The sequence below is a fragment of the Budorcas taxicolor genome, chromosome 1, assembly GCF_023091745.1.
Source record: "Budorcas taxicolor isolate Tak-1 chromosome 1, Takin1.1, whole genome shotgun sequence".
NCBI lineage: Eukaryota > Metazoa > Chordata > Mammalia > Artiodactyla > Bovidae > Budorcas > Budorcas taxicolor.
The window spans coordinates 101472756-101497913 of NC_068910.1; positions in this window are offsets into that span (position 1 = coordinate 101472756).

Below are 25158 nucleotides of genomic sequence, written 5' to 3' on the forward strand. Positions count from 1 at the left end.
TGCAAATAACATAGATGTGACTCACATTTTACAAACACTGAATTAAATAACTTATGACTAAATTTAATATAGAAATGTTAAAAATATGAAATGGTGAAATCAAATGGTCATTAGTGAGGTTTACCTGGGTGAATAACAGAGTGGTTAATTCTGGAGAGGTCTTATCTGAGCTGCACTAACGCTGCTAAAGTATTATGATATGATAATATATAATATAATGGCTGAAGAAAAATATATAATGAGGTTTTCTCAGACTGATGTTTCATAGAAAATAAATAACCAAAAGGATTATGTTTATTGATTTCAAGTTAGAAGTTAGAGCATATTTCATGGAAATATGTTTCCAAACGACCTTTTGAGACACGATTTAATAGATACCATTTAAGCGATATCAATATACAATTTCTTTATTCCTATAAAACATGACTTTTGGTCATTTGCTATTTTTCAGTCAATTGGGACAGTACTTAAGAGCCCCAGATTATTAAAATGTACAAAGAAGTAAATATTTCTCTCATTTGTGTTGAATATGTTAATAGAGCATAGGATTTCAGACAGAGCCAATTAGATATTGCATAGTGAACATTTTACAAATTATTACACAGAAGAAAGAAGCAGAAAGGTGAGAGTAGGGTCAGTAAGTCAAACAGAGTTAATACGGGGGTATGCTTGAGAAAATGTCTTCAAAAATGTAAATGGCTATTTTGCTGGATAGATTTAACTACATTTAAAGTCCCATGTATAACAATGAGTGATTTAGAAACAGAAAGGGGATATAAATTCATACAAAGAATAGGCAATTCAAACATGAAATCCTAATGAGTGGTGTATAAGAAAGACTACTCAATTTCATCAACAAAGAAAATACAAATTAAATCACAATAAGATACCTTTACTGCCCAGAGTATTGACAAAAGTTGAAATGTTTAATAGGATTTGAGTTAGCAAATGTGTGAAGGAATGAATACTCCTACTAATTTATGGATATATAAATTACTGAAATTTGGGGAAAATATGTTACTATATATATTTTTAAACAGTTATACTCTTTTTATTACATAGGGTTACTGTGGTAGCAAGTGAGAGAAGTTAATTCAAATCAGGTGAACTCCTAAAGAAAACTTCTTGGCTTGTGAGATAAAAAGCCATGGATTTCAGGTTCAGCTTGATTCAGAACCCCAAAATACTGACAATGATTAAGTTCTCTCTCTCACTCTCATTTTTATCTCCATCTTCTGTGTTGATTCAATTCCCAGATTGCTGTAGCAACTCTGGTACTTGCATTTTGGAAGTGTCATTGTGTGTGCAGAAGAGTACCAGTGTCTGGTCCCAGAAGTCTCAGTAAAAACCTCATAGGATCTTATTAAACAGTTCCCATGTCCATATTTTAGCTACCCTCTGTGACCAGGATGATAATAATATCTGATTAGAAATTTCTGAATTTATGGCACTTTTGAATGTGAGTAAAATCAGCCCCACAAAAACCACATAAACTCTGCATCAAACAGTTCCTCAGAAAGAAAAAGGGTATGGTTTTCAAAAGGTTGAATAGCAATTTTCTAGAAATTCATATCTCTATACCCTTCTTGTATACACAGCTATACTTTCATTCTCTGACAGTTTTTAAATACTAATGTTTAGAAATAGATGAACAAGGATGTCTATTGCAATTTTGTTTCAAACACAAAAATAATCCCCCTCCAAAAAAGCAGATCTTTGATAAGAGTTTGGTTGACTATACTTTGGTCCATAAATATGAGGAAATATGATGCAGCTATTTAATGAAATATGAAAGCCTTTCCAAGATATATTGGTAAGTGAGAAATAACAGATCATGTGAAGAGTTTGATACACTTTTTTCACAACAAAAATAAAATATAGAAAGCCTTTATATATCCATTAATCTTTATTCATTTTCATAAACAAGGGAAAAATTATTGATTAATGCATGTTGTGGGGAGCAGATGAGGAAAACTATACCCTATAGATCTACTATAGATCTGCCTTTTTAGTATTTAGTATATACTTGATAGCAAGTAACAGACAACATATTTCAAACTGTGAAATAGAATCTCAGAAGGAAACTTCTGAATCTGAAACTTGGATGGCTTGATCCAGATGTAAATGTCAGCAGGGTACAATTCATATCTCTGTCCATATTAGCCAGGTCACAAAGAAACAGAACCATCAGTAGTTTACACTGAGGAGTTTCACGATCTGTCGTCTACAAGCTGGAGAATCAGGAAAGCTGGTGGTATAATTCAGTCTAAATCCAAAGGCTCAAGAACCAGGACCTCTGATGCTGTCAGGCAGGAGAAGATGGATGGGTTAGCTCAAGTGGACAGCATATTTGCCCTTCCTCTGCCTTTTTGTTCTGTTCACGCTCTCAACAACTGGCTGATGCCCACAGACACTGGTGAAGAGATAACTGTCAAACTTGGAAGCAATCAAGATATCCTTCAGTGGATGAGTAAGTAAATTGTGGTATATCTTTACAGTGCAATATTATTCAGCACTAAAAATAAAAGAGCCATGTAAAGACAGAGGAATAAATGCATATTATTAAGTGAAAGAAGCCAACCTGAAAACACTACATACCATATGATTCTGACAATATGACATTCTGGAGAAGGAAAAGCTGTGGAATCTCTCAAAGGATCAGTGATTGCTAGGGAGAGGGAGTACGAAATAGGCTGAGCACAGAGGATTTTTAGGGAAGTGAGACTACTCTGTATGATGCTGTGATCATGGGTATACATCACTGTTTTTCCAAACCTGTAGAGTGTACAATGCTAAGAGTGATGCTGAATGCAAACTGTGGATTTGGGGTGATTATTATATGTCAATGTACGTTCATCAGTTATAACAAATGTACCACCCTCGTGGGCATTTGATAATTCTGGAAGCTATGCATGTTTTGGGGCCAGTGATGTATGAGAAATCTCTGTACTTTCAGCTTAATAATGCTGGGAATGTAAATTGCTCTAAAAATAAATCTATTAAAAACTGCATAGAGATTACCTTCATTTTCTTCATTTGCCTTTGACTAGATTATAACCTAATATATTCCTTAAATATATTATAAGATGTTTTATTTTAGAAACATCTTCAAAATATCTATTGTTCTTACCATAGGAAAATGCTTCTTTAAAAATGGCCTTTATTTTTTTCTAGCCAAATTGAAGAAAAGAAAAGTGAATGATGTTAGGAAATTTTACTCCAGCTTTTTAAAATTAATTTTCCACTCATTATTTTATATAAACCCAATAAGAATACATTTGTTCTAAATACAAAATGCTAATTGTGATTTCACTTATTTGGAGCAGAATGTCATATTCAGAATGCTATTTCAGGAATACATTGTTATTTCCCAAAGAAGTAATATGTTTCATTTAATTTTCATGTTGTGTGCCTGTACATATAATTAGAAGAAATTTAATCAGCTACAAATACCATCACAAAGAAGCCTAGGAACTTGACTACTGGTAATTGGAATTGCTTTTCAACTGCAAATTGCTCACTTTGTGAAGGTTTCATTCACAGACCTTTTCTTAATACATTTCAAAACACTTGAAGTTCAGTCTATTTTACTGATGCATACAATTTTTTTGGATGGAAATATAGGAAATTGGTGGAAAATGATAAAAGTTATGCCTATTGGGAGTCACCGAAGCATATCTCAAAACAAAAAGGAAACACACATGAGTAATCTAAATTTATTAGGAAGAACTGGGCCCAGAGTGGGGGTGGGGAATCTATAATCACCAGAGCCAAGATAGAAACCTATTTATCTAAGTCAAGTTTCCAGTGGAAAGCAATGAAAACAGACTGCACACACAAAAAGTGTACCATTTTTAAGGAGGCTTATAAAATTATTTGCAAAGATATGGGCACGATGCACAGAAGTCACAAAGGATAATGCCAAACCAGTGGGTGGGTCTGCAGATCTGTTACCACTTCTAAGCAGGGAAGGATGGGTATGGAGAGGTACCAGTTTCTGGAACCTAGAGTGAGAGAATAGGGTAGAAGAGGCTTCCTCCAGAGAGGCATTGACCTTTAGTTGAGGGACAGCCCCAACACAGGGCGACCCTGAAGAGATGGAACCAGAAGAATAAACTTGTCTGCATCCTTCTCTCACACTTTTTGGGCACCTGTCGAATTTCCCATTGGCAGAATCAATAGGAGGGCAGCACAGTATAAGGGAGCCTATTGATGTACACTAACAAAGCCAGCCTCCTGGGAAGAAGGAGCAGGGTGGAGGATGACCTGGGATGGATTTTGAGGAGCAAACAGAAGATTTCCAGTAAACTTTTTTTTAACATAAAACAAAGCCTTGAACCACCTGTGTGGCCACATAAAAATAAGGAGATAAGAATAGCATAGAATAAATGGTAAATGAAAATAAGCAAATTTTTTAAAAATTCAAAAAATTTTAAACATTTTTACCACTTGAAACTTGATAGACAATTTTAAAGCTGAACAATATATATTGTATACGGTACATAAAATAAAAAGCTAAATAGAAAATAGGATAGAGAACAAAATCCTTGAGTGTTGAAATTGATTACAAACATTTCTCTGTACAGAGAATTAGACTATTATATAAATATATGACTAGATTAATAGATATTCTTATAGTGTTTAATGTTCATTTATTTTTAATCTCCAAAAACAGTTCATGTATAAAAAGGTGCATGACACAGATAAAAAGTCTCTTGAAACCAGGAGAAAGCTTTTTCTTTTTAAATTGAGGTATTGTTTACGTACAATATTATATGTTTCAGGTATACTGCATAGCAATTCACAATATTAAAAGTTATACTTTACTTATAGCTATTATAAGTTATTGACTATATTCTCTGTCTTGTACAATGTATCCTTGAAGCTTATTTATTTTATGCATAGTAATTTATACCTCTTAACTGTGTACCCTTATCCTGGTCCTTCCCACTTCCCTCTCCCCATTGATAATCACTAGTTTATCTGTGAATCTTTTTCTTTTCTGTTATATTCAGTAGTTTATTTCACTTTTTAAATTCCACATATAAACAATATCATACAGTGTCTTTCTCTGTCTGGTGTAATTCACTCAGCACAATATTCTCCAAGGTTAGGGAGAGTATATTGTTTTAAAAAAAGATTTAAGATATATTAATCAATCAGTTTGTTTTTTCCTTCTGTGCCTTTGTTTCAATTTTATAGAAAGAATCTTGAAAATGGATATGTGGATATATATAGAGAGAGATATAGATTATATATAACTGATTCACTTCACTGTATACCTGAAACTAACATGACATTGTAAATCAGCTACACTCCAATAAAATTTTTTTAAAAGCTTAACATTAGAAAAAAAGATATGTTAATTCATACGGTTAGAAATGTGTATTTTTTAAGGATTTTGCAGTATGGGGTGCACTTTCATTTCATTCCTAAATGTGCACTTGAAATTGAAAAAATTAGGCTTGTGTAAAATGGCATCAATGTTCATCATTCTGTTTGTTAAAAAAAAAAAAAAAAATTGCCCTCTACCATTTTACTTTAGTTAAATACATTCTACTATTATCAACCACACAGTCACTGTCTGAAAGGATATACAAAAAACCGATGCTTTTTTATTTTGAAATATATTGTGTTTTGAATTGCTTATCATAATTTGGAATGCAGCTGTTTTTTTTTTTTTGTTTGTTTTTTTGTTTTTTCAAAAAAATTTGTTTAGATCATGCCAATGCTAACATATCTAAGTGAGAGGCAATGGCCCAAAGGCAGACACAGGTCACCAGGGATTAAAAAACCTGTCTGCAAAAACATCATAAAATGTAAAATGGATTTCCAGATAACTGAGAGTTAATGGTCTTTCTGTTTACTCAATGTAGGCAGGACAGAGAAAATCAAAGGAAAACCTCAAGAGGCACTGTTGGGTTCCATAAAGCCATTGGAAGTTGCAGATTTACACAAGGGATTCTGCAGGGTGAGTATTTAGAAAGTAGATTTCTCAGCATGTTCTGGCATGATAAGGGTTTTAAGGCAGATGGATATAATGTGAATATAATTAAACCCTTTTCAGATAATGGTGTAACAATACTATGTTCTCTAAGGATAGTCAGAACTGCAGCTCTGAGTACACTCATCCATTTATACCTACGTGTTCTATTCTAGTCCAGGGTTTCATTAGGAATAAGTTTCATGAATATCGTTCCCAAGACCTCACTTTATTGTTCTAATATCACCAGAGCTTTAAATAAAGATCCACAGTGTTGAGCAGAAAAGGATAAGAGAGTCAAGGGGACAGAAGAATCTGGAGCAAAATAAATGAAGGAGGAATTGTCAGGGAATATTTTTACATACATATTTTTAATATAAATTTTTTCAGGAATTGTTTAAAGTATCAGTGTCTTTGAAATCTCACAGGAGAGTTGAAATAAAATAGAACTTCAAATATTAATGAGGCTAAAACAAACAAACAAGCAAATCCAAATTTTGCTTTGGTTTAGAATGATTTTTATTGTACTGCCATTCATTATGTATATTGATCTCCTCCTCACTTACTCTTAGCTCTTTTGTTTCTTTTTGACAGAAAAAAGATTTATCCAATTTCCTTTTCTATACTTCAAATTATATAAGCTTTGAATAGCTGTCTCTATATTTCTTAATTCCAAATATCTATAAATCTAGTTCTTATATTACTTTCCCTAACTAAAACATAAGCAGTATACAAATAAGATATAAGCTAAAGTCTCTCAAACATTAACATTTGAGAAAAATTTGTTCTTATCAGAAGTAGGGCTTTTAACTGGGTGGGGTGCAAAGAAATATTCGTTCTTCCACAGACTGTGAACTGAGATCAGGAATAAAGAGAAAAACCTCTACAGGGGAAGAGAAATAATTCATTATTTACATCATAAGATGATAACTATATTTCCATTATAACATGATAAACTATGTATTTGTTTGTAGTACCTATATGAGCTTCCTTGGAGGCTCAGTGGTAAAGAATTTGCCTGCCAATGGAAGAGACACAGGTTCAATCCTGGATCAGGAAGATCCCTTGGATAAGAAAATGACAAACCATTCCAGTATTCTTGCCTAGGAAATTCCATGGCCAGAATAATCTCGCAGGCTACAGTCAATGACATTGTAAAAGAGTTGAACATGACTTATAGACTAAACAACCAGTGCTTATATGGGATATGTCAGTCTAGGTACAAACAAAACATGAGCACACTTGGGGAAAGGCTTGAGTGTATTCACTTTTTTATCCCTCTGTACATATTTTATTCCTAAATTCCTATCAAGGCACTTGCATATAACAAAAAGTAACTGCAAACCAAGATAGGCAACTGACTTGAAAATTCTGTAGAGAAAGAAAGAATGGAAGGAAGGAAGAAAGAAGGAAAGTGTCTAACTGAGGACTTACAATTTGAGAAATAAGCAGCAACAATGATAAATCCATGAATTATCAACATGAGTCTTAGGTTATTTTATTTATGAAAATAAAAAGTTCAAGCCACTAGTACAGGCTTTTACTAGGGACAAGCCTGGTACAATAGGAAAAAAAAAAATCACATGAAGAATAAGAAACATTGGTTTTGCCTTATCCATTTGACCATAAATAAACCACATATCTTATTTGAAAGTCATTTTCCTTATTAGGAAATTAAAAATTAGACTATATACTTACCAACACTTCTTTCTATCTCTGTCTTTCAATAATTCTCAATATAAGCAAAACACATATATTTCTGTACAGGGATAACCTCAGAATAAGCTGTAGAATGCTCAGCATTGCTCGCAGTGACAGATTTACCAGTCTGAAAGGTAAACAGGCCTCCTAGCCCACACAGTAGAGGGGTGAGAACCAAGGACAGTCAACTCTTAAGTGGACACACGCAGACACACAAACAATCTCCTCGGGTTCTTGCCTTTGTAATCTGTCAGCTTCCTAAGCAGAAACAGTGAGCTACCACATCTAAGTAAACTATTTTTACACAACTCAGCCTCTACAATTGAGTCAAACAAAAACAATGGACAGGTGCCTACCTCTCTCTTCTTCTGAAAGTATATTCTCATTTGTTTTATAATAAAAACATTCATAATACTTAAAAATTTAGGAAAAATAGAAACAGATTTTGAGAAGAGTTTAAAAAAGAACTGAAAATCCATATGATTAAGTTGAAGTGGGGAAAAGCAAGAATACCTAATAAGAATTTTTGTGATAGGTAGGAGTGACTATAAAGAAAGCTGAACGCTGAAGAATTGATGCTTTTGAACTGTGGTGTTGGAGAAGACTCTCGAGAGTCCGTTGGACTGCAAGGACATTGAACCAATCCATCCTAAAGGAAATCAGTACTGAATATTCACTGAAAGGACTGATGCTGAAGCTGAAACTCCAATACTTTGTCCACCTGATGCAAAGAACTGATTCATTTGAAAAGACCCTGCTGTTGGGAAAGACTGAAGGCAGGAGGAGAAGGGGACCACAAAGGGCAAGATGGTTGGATGGCATCACTGACTCAATGGACTTGAGTTTGAGTAAACTCTGGGAGTTGGTGATGGACAGGGAGGCCTGGCATGCTATAGTCCATGGGGTCGCAATGAGTCAGACATGACTGCATTTTAAGAAAGTTTGAAGAGTAGCAGCACAGCTGATGCACACTGTTACTGAGAAGAGGGCAAATATGTTTACTCTTTTGCTTTTTCTAGAATCTGTATAGAAAGGTACACACCATAGATGAGAGAAAACACTATTGACTAAGAAGGATATAGTAGGAGGAAGGGCAGCTCCCAATCGCTGGAACTAGATAAAGCTTGTGTGCAGCAATGAAGAGCCAACACAGTCATAAATAAACAAATATCAACAAACAAACAAACAAACTGGGTGTGGGAAGAGATGATAGTTCCTGAGGTGGGAAATTCCAATAAACTCTGGAAAATTCGGAAAGAGATGGGAATACCAGACCACCTGACCTGCCTCTTGAGAAATCTGTATGCAGGTCAGGAAGCAACAGTTAGAACCGGACATGGAACAACAGACTGGTTCCAAATAGGAAAAGGAGTATGTCAAGGTTGAACATTGTCAGCCTTGACAATTTATTGCTTTTTAACTTATATGCAGAGTACATCATGAGAAACGCTGGGCTGGATGAAGCACAAGCTGGAATCAAGATTGCTGGGAGAAATATCGATAAACTCAGATATGCAGATGACACCACCTTATGGCAGAAAGTGTAGAAGAACTAAAGATGAAAGTGAAAGAGGAGAGTGAAAAAGTTGGCTTAAAGCTTAACATTCAGAAAACTAGGATCATGGCATCTGGTTCCATCACTTCAAGGCAGATAGATGGGGAAACAGTGGAAACAATGGCTGACTTTATTTTTGGGGGCTCCAAAATCACTTCAGATGGTGACTGCAGCCATGAAATTAAAAGATGCTTATTCTTTAGGAGAAAAGTTATGAGCAACCTAGATAGCATATTAAAAAACAGAGATGTTACTTGGCCAACAAAGGTCTGTCTAGTCAAGGCTATGGTTTTTCCAGTGGTCATGTATGGATGTGAGAGTTGGACTATAAAGAAAGCTGAGCACTGAAAAAATGATGCTTTTGAACTGTGGTGTTGGAGAAGACTCTTGAGAGTCTGTTGGACTGCAAGGACATCCACCAGTCCATTCTAAAGGAGATCAGTCCTGAGTCCTGAGTGTTCATTGGAAGGACTGATGCTGAAGCTGAAACTCCAATACTTTGGCCACCTGATGCAAAGAGCTGACTCATTTGAAAAGACCCTGATGCTGGGAAAGATTGAAGGCAGGAGGAGAAGGGGTGACAGAGAATGAGATGGCTGGATAGCATCACTGACTCGACTGACATGAGTTTGAGTAAACTCTGGGAGTTGTTGATGGACAGGGATGTCTGGCATGGTGCAATCCATGGGGTCACAAAGAGTCGGACACCTGAGCGACTGAACTGAATTGAGATGGGAAAGAGTATAGAAGTGCCAGTTTTGGTGAATTAGTTTAAGTTTGAAATCAAACCATCCTTATCTCTTACATCTTCTGCATTGGCAGGAGGGTTCTTTACCACTGGTGGAACAAAAAAATAAACTATGGAAGAGAAGAGTGAACTCGGAATTATTCATGTATGAGTGTCAACTTGGACCTTAATAAAGGCATACCATCAGTCAGGCTTCCCAGGTGGTGCAAGTAGTAAAGAACACACCTGCCAATGCAGGAGACATAAAAGACGCAGTTTCAGTCCCTGGGTGGGGAAGATTCCCTGGAGGAGGGCATGGCAACCCACTCCAGTACCCTTGCCTGGAGAATCCCATGGACAGAGGAGCCTGGCAGGATACAGTCCATAGGGTCACAGAAGCAGACACTACTTAAGCGACTTTAGCAGCCACGCACACATACCAGGAACCTATGAATAAAAATAAATTACTCAGTACATGAGATGGAGAAGCCAGCTTACTCAATAAGAAAATAAACCTGGCTCTTTATATATTATCTAAATAAAGATGATTAAAAATGCAAATGTGGAATACTCTGTATTGAATAACACAGAAAGAAGACATATTTAAAAAAAGTATTTTTGTCATATTCAAAGGAGTGGTGGAAAGGTACATAAACAAAAACCCAAATATAGAATATATAACTTTAAAAAGTGATGAGTTTGATAAAATTAAAGCAGATATTAACCTCCAATTAAAATAAATAAATTTAAATTTTAAAAAAGAAAAAGAAAAAAAGGTTAGTTGAAGAATACCAATGAAAAAACTGACAAATGACAGATTCAACATACATTTAAAATATTTGACTTACAAAGGAATATAGGCTACATAAGAATTTCTGCTTAGCAAGCAGTGCTAAAAATTATGAAGGTTTTAGATTATTACTACTGCAGAAGACCTCCAAATGGTTGACTAAACAAAAAAGAGATGCTCACATTCACTGGTAATCACAGAAAGTCAGATTAACACAATGAGCTCTATCTTCCACCTACCAGATTGGAAAAAAAAAAAAAAAAATTAGATGTCAGATAAAAGTAGTGTCAGCAAGGATGTGTGAAGATGAGAATTTTTGAGATCTGCTCCTGTAGTGTAAACTACTATGGCTTTCAGAGAACAATTTGGCAGTGCTTAGCAAAATTAATTATGTGTGTCTACTGTGACACAGCAATTCTCTGCCTAGTCAATAGCAATTCTCTGCCTAGGGATAGTTCCCTGAAAAGTTCACATGCAAGTCTACAAGCAGATATGCACAAGGTGTTTATCACAAGTTGTTTGTGAACTTACAGCACTGGGTGGCTAAGGGGTAAGTACAACTTGGGGGCTGCTGAACCTTGCATGCATGCATCAGTTAGCAGCTGCCTGGTGTACATGCAGCAACAGTGAGCTTACCATCTTAATACACAATAAAAATTAGGAAAGAGATGTGTTCTGTGATATATTTTCATATAAAATTAAGCACCTTCATATAATACTTTTCATAGATATACTTTTCATACATATACTTTTTCATAGATACTTACAAATCCAAGCACACCTACTAAAAGACATTAGGTGGGGGCAGAAGTATTCTAGCTTAAAACAAAGTGACAGTGATGATGGAGGAAATGCAAAAATAAAGTGAAATAAAGTGAAAGAAGAAAAGGGCCTTAGACGAATTGATCATGTATGATGGACCAAGGAGCTTGACTAATTCAAATTTCTGAAACTGAGATCTCTCCAAAATAATTTAATAGTAAATATTAGCTAATAATATACCATTATTCATAAGAATGGCAAAAGTTAAGGAAAATGGTGGATAACATCTAGGAATCAAGGGCATCTAAGGATGTTATTCATTTCATGCAGTGATTCTTAGAATGAATGTTAATGCAGTCTTTAGAAAGGTGGGCTTTCATAATACTGAAATATTTAAAATATGTTTAATATTTTCAGAGAATTTTTCTTATCTACAGTAGCAGATCTCAATTTTTCTTATCACAAAAGCTAATGAATCATTCAACTTCTGTAGGTATCTCTCTTTAACAGAGACATTGGGCAACTGCATTTATCAGAGCTTGTTTACAAAGAAAACAATATAATCAAATAGTCACAGATTTGTTTGTGTGTGTGTGTGTGTGCATGTGTGTATATTCAGGAGCTCAGTCGTGTCCAACTGTTTGCAAACCCATGGACTGTAGCCTGCCAGGCTCCTCTGTCCATGGAGTTTTCCAGGCAAAAATACTGGAGTGGGTTGCCATTTCTTACTCCAAGGAATTTTCCCAAATTTGTACAATGCTAAATAAATATAGATACATATATAGTACATAATAATATATAACTATAAAAAATAAAGTTGAATAACAAGTAGTGAAATAAATGTATTACTGAATATGTTTTTAATTGTAAAAGAAATCAATCATTAAAGCATCCATACAGTATCATACCCATTTTGTTAAAACAAATTATATAAGACAAAACTTTTTCTATATAAAACATATGGAAATGCATAGCAGAAGTATGAATGAAGATTCATCAACTTGATATCAGTAGCTATGTATATAAATGGTCTAGGACATACCTATAAATTTCCAGTGGGTCTTTTGTATCTTGCTTGTGCATATATTCATTTGTATTTTCATGTAATTAAAAAAATGCATTATCTATCTATCTATCTATCAGCTATCTTCTACAGATACTACCATTTATGATGACCTAAAGCTTGTTCTCCATATTCTTGAAAAGACGTTCTTAAATAAGTTTGAAAATTAATTCAAAGTAATTTCTCTTTTAGAAATTCAAAATATATATGAGCACATTAGAATTGGGAGATACTCTGCAGACAGACAATATTTTGAACTTTGTCTAGTCAGTTCAGTTCAGTTGCTCAGTCATGTCTGACTGCAACCCCATAGACTGCAGCATACCAGGCCTCCCTGTCCATCACCAACTCCTAGAGTTCACTCAAACTCATGTCCATCGAGCCACTGATGCCATCCAGCCATCTCATCCTCTTGTTGTCCGCTTCTCCTCTTGCCCCCAATCCCTCCCAGCATCAAGGTCTTTTCCAATGAGTTAACTCTTTGCATGAGGTGGCCAAAGTACTGGAGTTTCAGCTTTACCATCTGTCCTTCCAAAGAACATCCAGGACTGATTCTTTAGAATGGACTGGTGGATTTCCTTGCAGTCCAAGGGACTCTCAAGAGTCTTCTCCAACACCACAGTTCAAAAGCATCACTTCTTCAGCGCTCAGCTTTCTTCACAGTCCAACTCTCACATCCATACATGACCACTGGAAAAGCCATAGCCTTGACTAGATGGACCTTTGTTGGCAAAGTAACGTCTCTGCTTTTGAATATGGTATCTAGGTTGGTCATAACTTTCCTTCCAAGGAATAAGTGTCTTTTAATTTCATGGCTGCAATCACCATCTGCAGTGATTTTGGAGCCTTCAAAATAAAGTCTGACACTGTTTCCACTGTTTCTCCATCTATTTCCCATGAAATGATGGGACGAGATGCCATGATCTTAGTTTTCTGAATGTTGAGCTTTTAGCCAAATTTTTCACTCTTCTCTTTCACTTTCGTCAAGAGGCTTTTTAGTTCCTCTTCACTTTCTGCCATAACAGTGGTGTCATCTGACATCTGACTATGCCAAAACCTTTGACTGTGTGGATTAGAATAAACTGTGGAAAATTCTGAAAGACATGGGAATACCAGAACACCTGACCTGCCTCTTGAGAAACCTATATGCAGGTCAGGAAGCAGCAGTTAGAACTGGACTTGGAACAACAAACTGGTTCCAAATAGGAAAAGGTGTATGTCAAGGCTGTATATTGTCACCCTGCTTATTTAACTCCTATGCAGAGTACCTCATGAGAAACGTTGGGCTGGAAGAAGCACAAGCTGGAATCAAGATTGCTGGGAGGAATATCAATAACCTCAGATATCCTGATTACACCACTTAATCAGAACAAAACTCTGAAAGAAACAGCAAATTTAGTGAATTATGTAAATGCCTCCAAGTTGTGTCACTGAGGACATCTTCACCATCACAACATCTATTCAGTTTTGAATATACATTTTAGGTTACTATTTAGTGAAAGTCTTTTATCTCCATAAAAAAAAAAAAACAGAAAAGAATTTTTACCTTTCAGTGATCAAGTTATGATTGAACAAACTTAAAATGCCTAAAGGTATGGACAAACATTATGCTTATCATCTATACATTGTAATACACGAGTATGAAGTTCTTGATTCACCATCCACTCATTAGTTGATTCTAAAAGAGCATATATTTCATCAAACATTCTATATCAGGCACTGTTTGAGGGATGCTTGAATCCTGCATCTGATGTATTCCTCTTAGTCTATGGATCTTTCTGAATGTAAATAACATCACCAGAAATAAGCACAAAACATCAGGAAGTCCCAAAGATACTAAAAACAGCCTTACTGTTAAAATTAGTAAAGTTTTAAAGCTTATTTTTGGAAACTGCTATTAACTACATCATGTCATAATTCAAAAGATCAAATTCTTTTATTTTTAGAGGCCCATAAACGAGAGGAAAGGAATTATATTTAAAGCCAAAGTAAAAAGATTTCCATTGTTAAAGATATTTCTTCCCCAAATCCTAACCCCATTACATGTAGAATTTGCCAAAGCCATTTGGTTTATTGATCATAAGATTATTAATATTCATAAACATTAATACTGTTTATTCTTTCTATTTGCTGACACTGGTCCAGTTCCTTTATGTGTATCATCATTCTACTCTGATTAAGGTGCTCTTTTTACCTCTATTCTACACTAAAGAACAGTGATCCATAGAGAGATGAAGTAGTCACTGAGAAACAGAAACACTAAATGAGTGTTGGCAAACTGACATCAGAGTACATACCTTTGCCTCCACATTTGTACTTCTATCTCTTTTGCAAAGAAGATCATCGATGCCATCTTTCTATGAATGACTTTCACACACACACTATCTTTCTAGATTTCATACATATGCATTAATATATGATATTTGTTTTTGTCTTTCTGACTTGCTTCATTCTATATGACAGTCTCTAGGTCCATCCATGTCTCTACAAATGACCCAGTTTGTTTCTTTTTTAATGGGTGGGTAACATCCCATTTTATATTTGTACCACATCTTTATTCATCCCTCTGCTGATGGACGTTTATGTTGCTTCCATGTCCTGGCTATTGTAAATAATGCTGCAGTGGAAACTAACACAACTAACAAACAAACTATGCTTCAATAAAGATTAATTAAAAAACATTTTCATTTATATCAGTGTTTTCAAATAGTAGTAACACAAGTTCACACAACAATGATGCCACTACAAGGAAGAACAGCCACAAGTCAACATTGTACCAAACAATGCCAACTCATTTCCTTTTGTAATCTATGAGATCATATGTGATGAGATTCTCAGTATTGGGGAAAAGTGGAAGAGTGTAAGGTGACATTGCTGTTGGGCAGTCTTGACATTATTGAAACATCACGTGGCCCTTTGGTGTCCTGTAGCTCTACTTGCTCCTGGCTTTAAGGGAATGGAGCCTTGTGCTTCTTCTCTCCACCTGGAGTCTGCTTCTCTTTAAATTCTCATTGTTCCAAAGATAGAAATATATCCTCTAAGAGCATGCCCAATTTAAGCTCTAATTTTAGACCTTGGTGGTCACAGTGTCTTAAATGTGGAATTTACTATTTTTCTGTAACTGGTAATTTTCCCATAGATTCCCGGGGGTTGACTCCAACCTGTCATCTGTCATTGCCCGAGGAAATGATAAACTATTTTTCCCCTTAACCACTAAGGCAACAGAAAAATATTTGTTGGCTCTTTCCTTTGAAAGTAACTAAAGATATGCAAATGAGGATTAAAAACTACACCACCAACAACAAAACCACCTTAGGCTAAAAGAATTGCAATGGTTTATTTATATTGTGTGTGTTTTTTTTTCTGGTAAACAGTTGTTAACCACAAAAGCTACATATATCTTAAGTGTTTGATTTCAAATATCCATCTGGTTCAGTTGTTTTATGCAGTTATTTTTCCCGTTGCGGCACTTACTCTTTAACAATGCATGGATAATTGCATCCATGAAGACTCCTGCAGTGCTATAATAACTACACAAACTAAAAGATGATTTTTCAATGGAATAAAGCAGTCCTAAGGATCACATAAGAGCTCCATTATCAATATTGTATAATTTTTGAATGGGGCACAGAAGTAGGAAAAAAAAACCTTGTCAAAAACCAGACACATGAAAGACCCTTTAGTTCTTCCTGTGGTAGAAAGACTTTCTTACAATTCAGTTCAGTTCAGTTCAGTCACTCAGTTGTGTCCGACTCTGCAGCCCCATGGACTGCAGTATCACAGGCCTCCCTGTCCAACACCAATTCTAGGAGTTTACTCAAACTCATGTTCATTGAGTCCATCAACCATCTCATCCTCTGTCATCCCCTTCTCCTCCCACCTTCAATCTTTCCCAGCATCAGGGTCTTTTCAAATGAGTCAGCTCTTTGCATAAGGTGGCCAAAGTTTTGGAGTTTCAGCTTTGGCATCAGTCCTTCCAATGAATATTCAGGACTGATTTCCTTTAGCATTGATTGGTTGGAATCCTTGCAGTCCAAGAGACTCCCAAGAACCTTCTCCAACACCACCGTTCAAAAGCATCAGTTCTTTGCTGCTCAGCTTTCATTATAGTTCAACTCTCACATCCATACATGATTACTGGAAAAACCACAGCTTTGACTAGATGGGTCTTTATTGGAAAAGTAATGCCTCTGCCTTTTAATGTGCTGTCTAGGTTGGTCATAACTTTTCTTCTGAGGAGCAAGTGTCTTTTAATTTCATGGCTGCAGTTACCATCTGCTGTGATTTTGGAGCCCCCCAAAATAAAGTCTGTCACTGTTTCTATTGTTTCCCCATCTATTTGCCATGAAGTGAAAACAAATGCCCAGTTGTGGATGTGGCTGGTGATGGAAGTAAAGTCCGATGCTGTAAAGAGCAATATTGCATAGGAATCTGAAATGTTAGGTCCATGAATCAAGGCAAATTGGAAGTGGTCAAACAGGAGATGGCAAGAGTGAACATTGACATTTTAGGAATCAGAAAGTTAAAATTTACTGGAATGGGTGAATTTAACTCAGATGACCATTCTTTCTACTACTGTGGGCAAGAATCCCTTAGAAAAAATGGAGTAGCCATCATAGTCAACAAAAGAGTCCAAAATGCAGTACTTGGATGCAGTCTCAAAAATAACAGAATGATCTCTGTTTCCAAGGCAAACCATTCAATATCACAGTAACCTAAGTCTATGCCCCGATTAGTAATGCTGAAGAAACTGAAGTTTCTACAATTAGATAGAGATAAAAAATATTTTTCAAATTCTCTAGGCTGTGTTATGACCACACAAATTTTATGTGCAGAATAATACTTGAATATAGCAGAAAGCCGAAACAGTGATGTTACAGCAAATTGTGTCTTTGTACAGCCAATATGTAACTCTATGTCTTTGTTTAATCACTAAGTCATGTCCCAATCTTTTTGTAATGCCATAGCCTGCCAGGCTCCTCTGTCCATGGGATTTTGTGGGCAAGAATACTGCAGTGGTTTGCAGTTTCCTTCTCTGGGGGATCTTCCTCACCCAGGGATCAAACTCATGGCTCTTTCATGGTAGGCGGATTCTTTACCACTGAGTCACCTAGATAGCCCAACATGATGACTGCATGCTTGCTAAGTTGCTTCAATTGTGTCCTACTCTTTATGACCCTATAGACTATAGCCTGCCAGGCTCCTCTGTCCATGGGGATTCTCCAGGCAAGAACACTGGAGTGGGTTGCCATGACCTTCTCCAGGGGGTGTTCCTGACCAAGAGATAGAACCTGCATCTCTTATGTCTCATGCAGTGGCAGGCAGGTTCTTTACCACTAGCACCACCTGGGAAGCCTGTCAACTCTAGCCTAGAAGTAAACACAACAATCTATCCATTAAAAAGTATATTATTTATTATTTTCCCCAATATGTCTTAGGTTTTCCACAATAAGCATAATATTTTTCTTCAAGAAGTAAAAATGATTGTAAAAACAAAATGACTAAAATAAAACATCTTTCCATTATTTTCTACTTTCTGAACTTTTATTCCTTTCTCAAAGTTTAATTCTGGTTTTGTTATCTCTGAGAAGTGCTTTTTCTCTGACTCCCCACCCTCTTTTTTTTTTTTTTTTTTAAATAAACTGGGTGTTTTTTCATAGATTCTTACCAAATTAATTTCCTAGATAAACTTATATTTTATCCTGGTTTTTGGATTGGTAAACCTGTCCCTTTGTCCTACAAATCCAATTAATTCTTAGAATGTGTTTTATTCATGATTATCTTCTCTACTCTTCCTATTAGGGCATTCTGACTGCAGTAAGTGTCAAAAATAGGCTATTGTCAAAATCAAGGAATTTATCAGCTAAGTAATGATACCACATGATTAATAATGCTGGGTTGATGTTCAAGTCCATGTTTCTTAACCTTGAAATAATTTGGATTACTTTTCATTATGTAATAAATCATCAGTGACAGGTTAAATCATTATGATTATACTATATATGATCATGTAACCTCCACATGGATATTTTTGCAGTGTGGCAAGTCAGTCCTTCAGACACCAAATTCTAAAAGAAAGTTCAGATTTCTTAAGATGAAGGAAGCATCACTGAATGCTTTGAAAAAACGAAATCTTGAGTGTCATTTCTTTGAGTATTTTTCATAATCATATTTTCTCTAATCCCAACCAATGCAGCCTTTCTTAGTATATTTCTCTGATGTAAACATCATAGTGATCATGCCACTGCTCACTTTATAAGGCATATTTGAAAGTATTACATCTCTACTAGACATTAAATGAATATTCATAGAAAGGCCATATAAAACCATATCTGTTAGTTCAAAATAGAGTGCAATTGGATGCATTACATTTTCCCAAGAGGCCAAATAGAATTTTCCCATTAAAACTTTTATTTAAATTTATTGATTGAGTAATATATCATTGTACCTGGAAAGAGGGTCTTGGATTACTAAGCTTCCCAGTCAACTCTATATGTGTCGCAAAACAGTGGTAAGTTTATGTGTGTGTGACAATAAATATTATTTGATAATCATGAGAAGATACAGAAAAAAAGCGAGATGTCCTACATTTTAGTGAAATCTTGCAATGATGTTGGCCCATGTTACAACATACTCTCTTTTTTATTTAGACTTAAATCTGGAATACAGAGTTCAGGATATGAAAAATCTAAGTTAATGAGGAAACTTTCCCTTGATAAAGAACATTTCAATGTGAATGTAAATGAAAATTGTTTCCAAATCATGATGTCCTAGAGTGAATCATATTAATATTTTCAAGGATGGGGAAATTTAATATCATAAAGATGCCAGTTCTATTAATATTTAGAGACAAATGAACAGCAAATTTAGTACAAAATGCCAGAAAGATTTTGGAAACTTCTTGATATAATTAGTCTGTAAAGGAAAAGATTCACCCAAGCTAAAGGTGATTTTTGAAAAGTTAGATGGAAATGGTGAGATTTACTCCCATTCCCAATATATTAACATATATTATAAGGCTATAATGATTAAAGATAATAGTATTGGTATAAAGATAAGCTGACCAATGTAAAAATAGTTCTTATTGTAAATACGAAGTTAGCATGTACTAGTGGTGGTAAGATAAATCTGTAAATTTTTAGTCAGCTTTGTTGGGAATGCACTTGTATGTCTAATACACGCTGTATACAGCAGTCCTCTGTATCCATGGGTTCCATATTTGTATTCAACCCATCATGGATTTTGGAAGGGACTTCAGTATCTGTAGATTTTGGTTTCTTCAGAGAGTCCAGGAACGAGTAACCTGAAGATATCAAGGGACGATTGTACTAGAATAAGTGAGTTAAATGTTTAAATGTCAAAGATGAAATTATAAGGCAAATAGGCAAGATTGCAAAAGAATCTTTTGAACTTAGAATAGTGCAAATTTCTTAAACTTGACCCCATAATCATAAGGAAAAATGGAGAGATTTGACTAGATATCATGTAAGATGTTTTTTATAGCAAAGGACATTAACAAGTTGGAGACAAATAGAAAGATTTGTGTATATCTATAATCTATAAAAAATTGATACTTGGTAGGCAGAATCTGCCTGCAATACCGGAACCACAGGAGACATGGGTTCGATCCTTGGCTTCTGAATATCTTCTGGAGGAGGAAATGGCAACCCACTCCAGTATTGTTGCCTGGAGAATCCTCATGAAGAGAGGAGCCTGTTGGGTGACAGTCCAAGGGGTCGCAAAGAGCTGGACACGACAGAAGTTACTTGGTACAGCAATGTGGGAGGCAGAACACATTTCTTTGAGAAAGCAAGAAATAGACAAAAAAGCTCAATTTATTAACAATAAAAATGCTTTAATTTGTTCCCGAATTTTTGGAAGTACTTCATATATTAACTAAGTTAATGACAGTAATCCCACAGTCTGTTAACTGGTAGAGATGGAATTTGACCACACACAGTTCTAGAATCACTACTTCACTTATTAATAGAAAAACCAAGAAGAATATAAGCAAAGGATAGATGAGAAGAAGGCAGCTTAAAAACTAAAGGGGGACAGGCTTATCTACTATTTAGAATCTTCATGGCTCTTCCAAGAAGCCTAGCAATGAGCTAGATCCATGAAAAGAATCTGCAGAATCTCCCAGTGAGGAAGCCTCTGGTACCCAAACCCCCTAAGCTGCCTGACTTCCAAGGATAGGATGTTTCTCTCATTGACAAAGCCATTCCTCCAAAGGGAAAGTCAGTCAGTTCAGTCGCTCAGTCATGTCCAACTCTTTGTGACCCCATGAGCTGCAGTACACCAGGCCTCTCTGTCCATCACCAACTCCCAGAGTCCACCCAAACCCATGCCCATTGTGTCAGTGATGCCATCCAACCTTCTCATCCTCTGTTGTGCCCTTCTCCTCCTGCCCTCAATCTTTCCCAGCATCAAGGTCTTCAAAGGGAAAGTAAGCCTGCTAAATCTTACTTTTTGTTGCTCTTGATACTATTTGGCAGCAGCAAGAAGCACAACAAAATGAATCAGACAAGCATCATATGCATCTGGACCAACTTGTCATTGGAAGACACACCTAACCCACAAAAAGGGCAAAAATTGGATTCAATTACCGTATTGAACATGGAGATGCTTCTTTGCCCCTGGAGCAGATAGCAGATGTGTGAGCAAGCATCTGAGTGACAATATTTGCTGGACAGTGGCATTTCTTAACATAATAAAATGCATCAGTGGGATCCTATTTCTGTCTGTCACTGCATTAGGCATCCTAGCATGGCAATTAGTGCTTGATGCTACTATCATACATGGATATTAAATACCATTGAGCAACAAGATGACCCTCTCAAAGATGATCTACCACAGTCTCTTTGGTAATGATTTCTAAGGAATGTCTATTTCAACCATCTGTGGTGACTGAACTCTTAAACACTGGAATACTACCATACTGTGCAAAGAGTTTCTGCTTCAGTGAAGCTCCTCAGCCCCCAAGTGTCAACCATGGGGAATGAAGAACAAAGTCCACAGGATAAATCATGACACATATTTTGATATCACAGTATAAGGGGTTTTATATATTTATCAAATATATAGCATTCTGTTCTGCATCTTGCTCTTCTCATTTAGCACATCTTAGAGGTCATTCCATTTCATGTTATACAGAGATTTCTGTTTGTAAAAAATGTTATAAAGTACTGCATTTCTGGGCTTTCCAGTTGATGCTAGTGATAAAGAACCTGCCTGTTAATGCAGGTGGATGTAAGAAACACAGGTTTGATCTCTGGGTCGGGAAGATCCCCTGGAGGAGGGCATGGTAACCTGCCCCAGTATTTCTTGCTTGGAGAATTACATGGACAGAGGAGCCTGGCAGGCTGCAGTCCGCAGAGTCACACAAAGTTGGTCATGACTGAAAAAACTTGGCATGCACGCACACACTGCATTTCTGATATGTAGGAAGTCGAATGATTCTGTAACTCAATATTCACTTTTCCTTCCCCTTTCCTCAAATGTACTTGACCCCAGTGAGTAGATGGGGATTTGCATTGCGTCAGTTGAGGATGACTGGATAGACATGACACACATGAGTTTTGGATCTTCTTGCCGCCAGAATAACACCATAGCATCCCTGGGGGTTTTATGACTCCAGCTCTCAGGAAGTGAAACATTGCTATGGTTTTCATGCTCTGGCTACAGATTCTGTTTCCCTTGAAGCTGTCCCTTTTTTTTCCCCCCCTTTGGAGATCATCATTAAAGGGAGAATGGTGACTATTGGATTTCTGTTTATGGCTGCAGAGGAAGGACAAACATCCTGGCAGTTTCCCAAAGCAGCCGTATGCATGAACACATCTGATCTTGAGATGTGGAGGTGGGGTGATCAGAGGGTGGATAAATTATCTTTCTCCTTTCCTGTTATGAAACAATTAGCCTCAACAGTTGCCTGTAACTGGCTAAGTCTGTGGCTCATAGTGATATTGCAAATGGTTCCTGCAGGGTGACAAAGGTAGGGGAGACCTTGTCAGAACCCATTCCTTTTCCTAGACAATCACTCATTTCTGATGACTGTTGCTGCCTTTTTAGCCTGTTTGCCTTAGTCTTCCACAAAGACGTTTCCATCAACTGCACAAACTATTCCAACTTTTCCTTGTTTCCTCTGGTATAGAATGCTATACTTCTAATATCTTGGCTCTTTGCAACTACTCCATATAGGAGATCTTACTGCAGAAGCCTTGGTTGCAAATGCCTCTACCTTCTTAAAGCAAGTCAACCTTGCCACCACCTTAAATAGCAGAAAAGCTATATGCCCAGAGCAGAAAGTAATCAATACTGGTTGGATATATGATTTTTACCTTATAATGAACTATTATTACAATACTTTGTGTCTCCTAAAGTAGGTAAACACTTCCTTGCTTTCCACATAGATATATTACTTGCACTCTGGAGCAGGCCATATGATTATTCGTGATGACCCAAATACTAGGAGTGGTGAGGGAGATATCTCATTATCCACTTCACCACAGGGATGTCAGGAAGTAAGTGCAGGAGAGTTAGGGCTCACTGGCAGCGGCCTGGAAGCAGTGACTATGGGGAGTGTGTGTGTAACACCTCACCTTGGCATTCTGTTGGGCTCCCTCTGCCTGCTGAGTGCTATGTTAGCTTCCACACTTCCCCAGAGAGATTAAGCTCTAGTTACCTGTAGGGATAACTTTCTTGATAACAACTCTCTCTTCACTTCACTTCTTTTCTTTCCTAGTAGAGGCTCCCCTATATTATTACCATTGCTCCTAAATAAGCTACTTTTGCGAGAGCAGTTGTGAGTATAGGGACTGTGGAGGTGATTGCTTGTTTTTAAGTGATTCTGATGCACTGAAAGAAAAAGCTGATAGGACCAAATCAGTCAACTATCAACTCAAAATTTTCACAAAGTGAAATTACATCAGAAACCCTTGGTGTAATATGTAAAAGACCCTTATTTTCTGCAGCCAGAGCATAGGTTGTATTGAAATTTGAGGTTCCAGGACCAAATTTTGAGAATAAGAGTTTTGAAATAGGCTGAAATTTTCCCTGAGAGAAAAAGAGGGTGGCCCTGGGGGTAGCTTGAGAAAATCTAGCTTGATGTGCTTAGGAGCTACAGCCACCAGATTTGTGTGAACAGCCAAACTGACCCACTCCTCATAGCTAGAGAATGACCTCCTCTTCTTGCCTGTAGACTGTGTGGAGATGGCATCTGAGGTGATGCATGACACATCTTGCCTTCCTCAAAATCTGCCTCCCCCTTTTCTCATTGCTTTCAGGCCAATACATGGAACAAAATGTCAACTTTACCCTAATGGTAAAGCTCCGCCAGTGTCGTATACTCTGACCCAAGCCACCATTATCTTTCAGCAAGTTTATTGCAAAGGCTTTTGGGCTGACTTCTTGCTATTACCCTTCCCTTTCTACCATCTTGGCTGAACACACCAGCCAGAGCTGTCAGCTGATGGCTCTGCTCTTCTCAAAAGACTTCAGTGGTGTTCTATCTCATTCCTTTGAGGACCCCATCCACCACCCATACTTCTCTGATCTCAGTCTTATTTCTCTCCTCCTGCCTCAGTCAGCCCTGTCCACAGAGGCTTTCTTGATGTTCCTCAAATAAAGCAGCACAATCCCATCCCAGACCTCTTAGGCTAACTGTGTCCTCTGCTCAAAATGCTCTTCCTCCGAATACTCACCCAGTCACCCTCTTAACTCTTGCAAGTGTTCTTTGAATGGTCACTTTTAAAATGCGGCCTTTTCTTACCACCTTATTAAAATCATAAACCCTTCCTCTCCTCTGAGATACCCTACATAACCTCCCTGGTTTATTTTTTTCTCCACAGCCCTTATGATATTCTAATATATAGTTTCCTTTACATATTTAATCTGTATATTGCCCCTTTCTTTCTATTAGAAGATAAATGTTATAAGCACAGCTATATATGTCTATTTTATTTCTTTACACATCCCTAGCACTTAGGGAAGTAGCTGATTCATAGTAGGTTCTCAATCCATAAGTGTTGAAAGGATTATTACAATATGTAAAGAATAAAATAAGGGAAGATAAAAGAAAAAGAGAAAAATTAGTAATGGCAATGATGATAATATAATAGTAGCTATATATTTTGTTGAAGTCCTACTTGGTATCATGTAATATAATACTTAGAACAATCCTATAGGTTAAAAGTACTCCCATTTCATAGATGAGGAAAATAGGTCTCTGGTATATTTAGAAAGAAGCTTAAAATTATACAGAAGAGAATAGCAGAATGAGGATTTATCAAGAGTTTGACTCTCATCTCAGTGGTCTCTCTGTATCTCAACACTACCTTCATCCACCACTCTCCAGCGGTAATTTACTCTTTTTTAAGACATTTGATATTTCAGTTGGGAAAGGTAGAAGCACACTGATAAGCAGTGCATCAATCATCATGATTGCAATAATAGGCACTGGCTTGAACATGGATTCTGGCATTGGTTAACATGGGTGCATGTCCTGGGTCATACAAGTATCAGTCAAGTTTCTTTGGTCATTTCTGTCCATCTCTCTGTGGCTCGGTTTTCACATCCA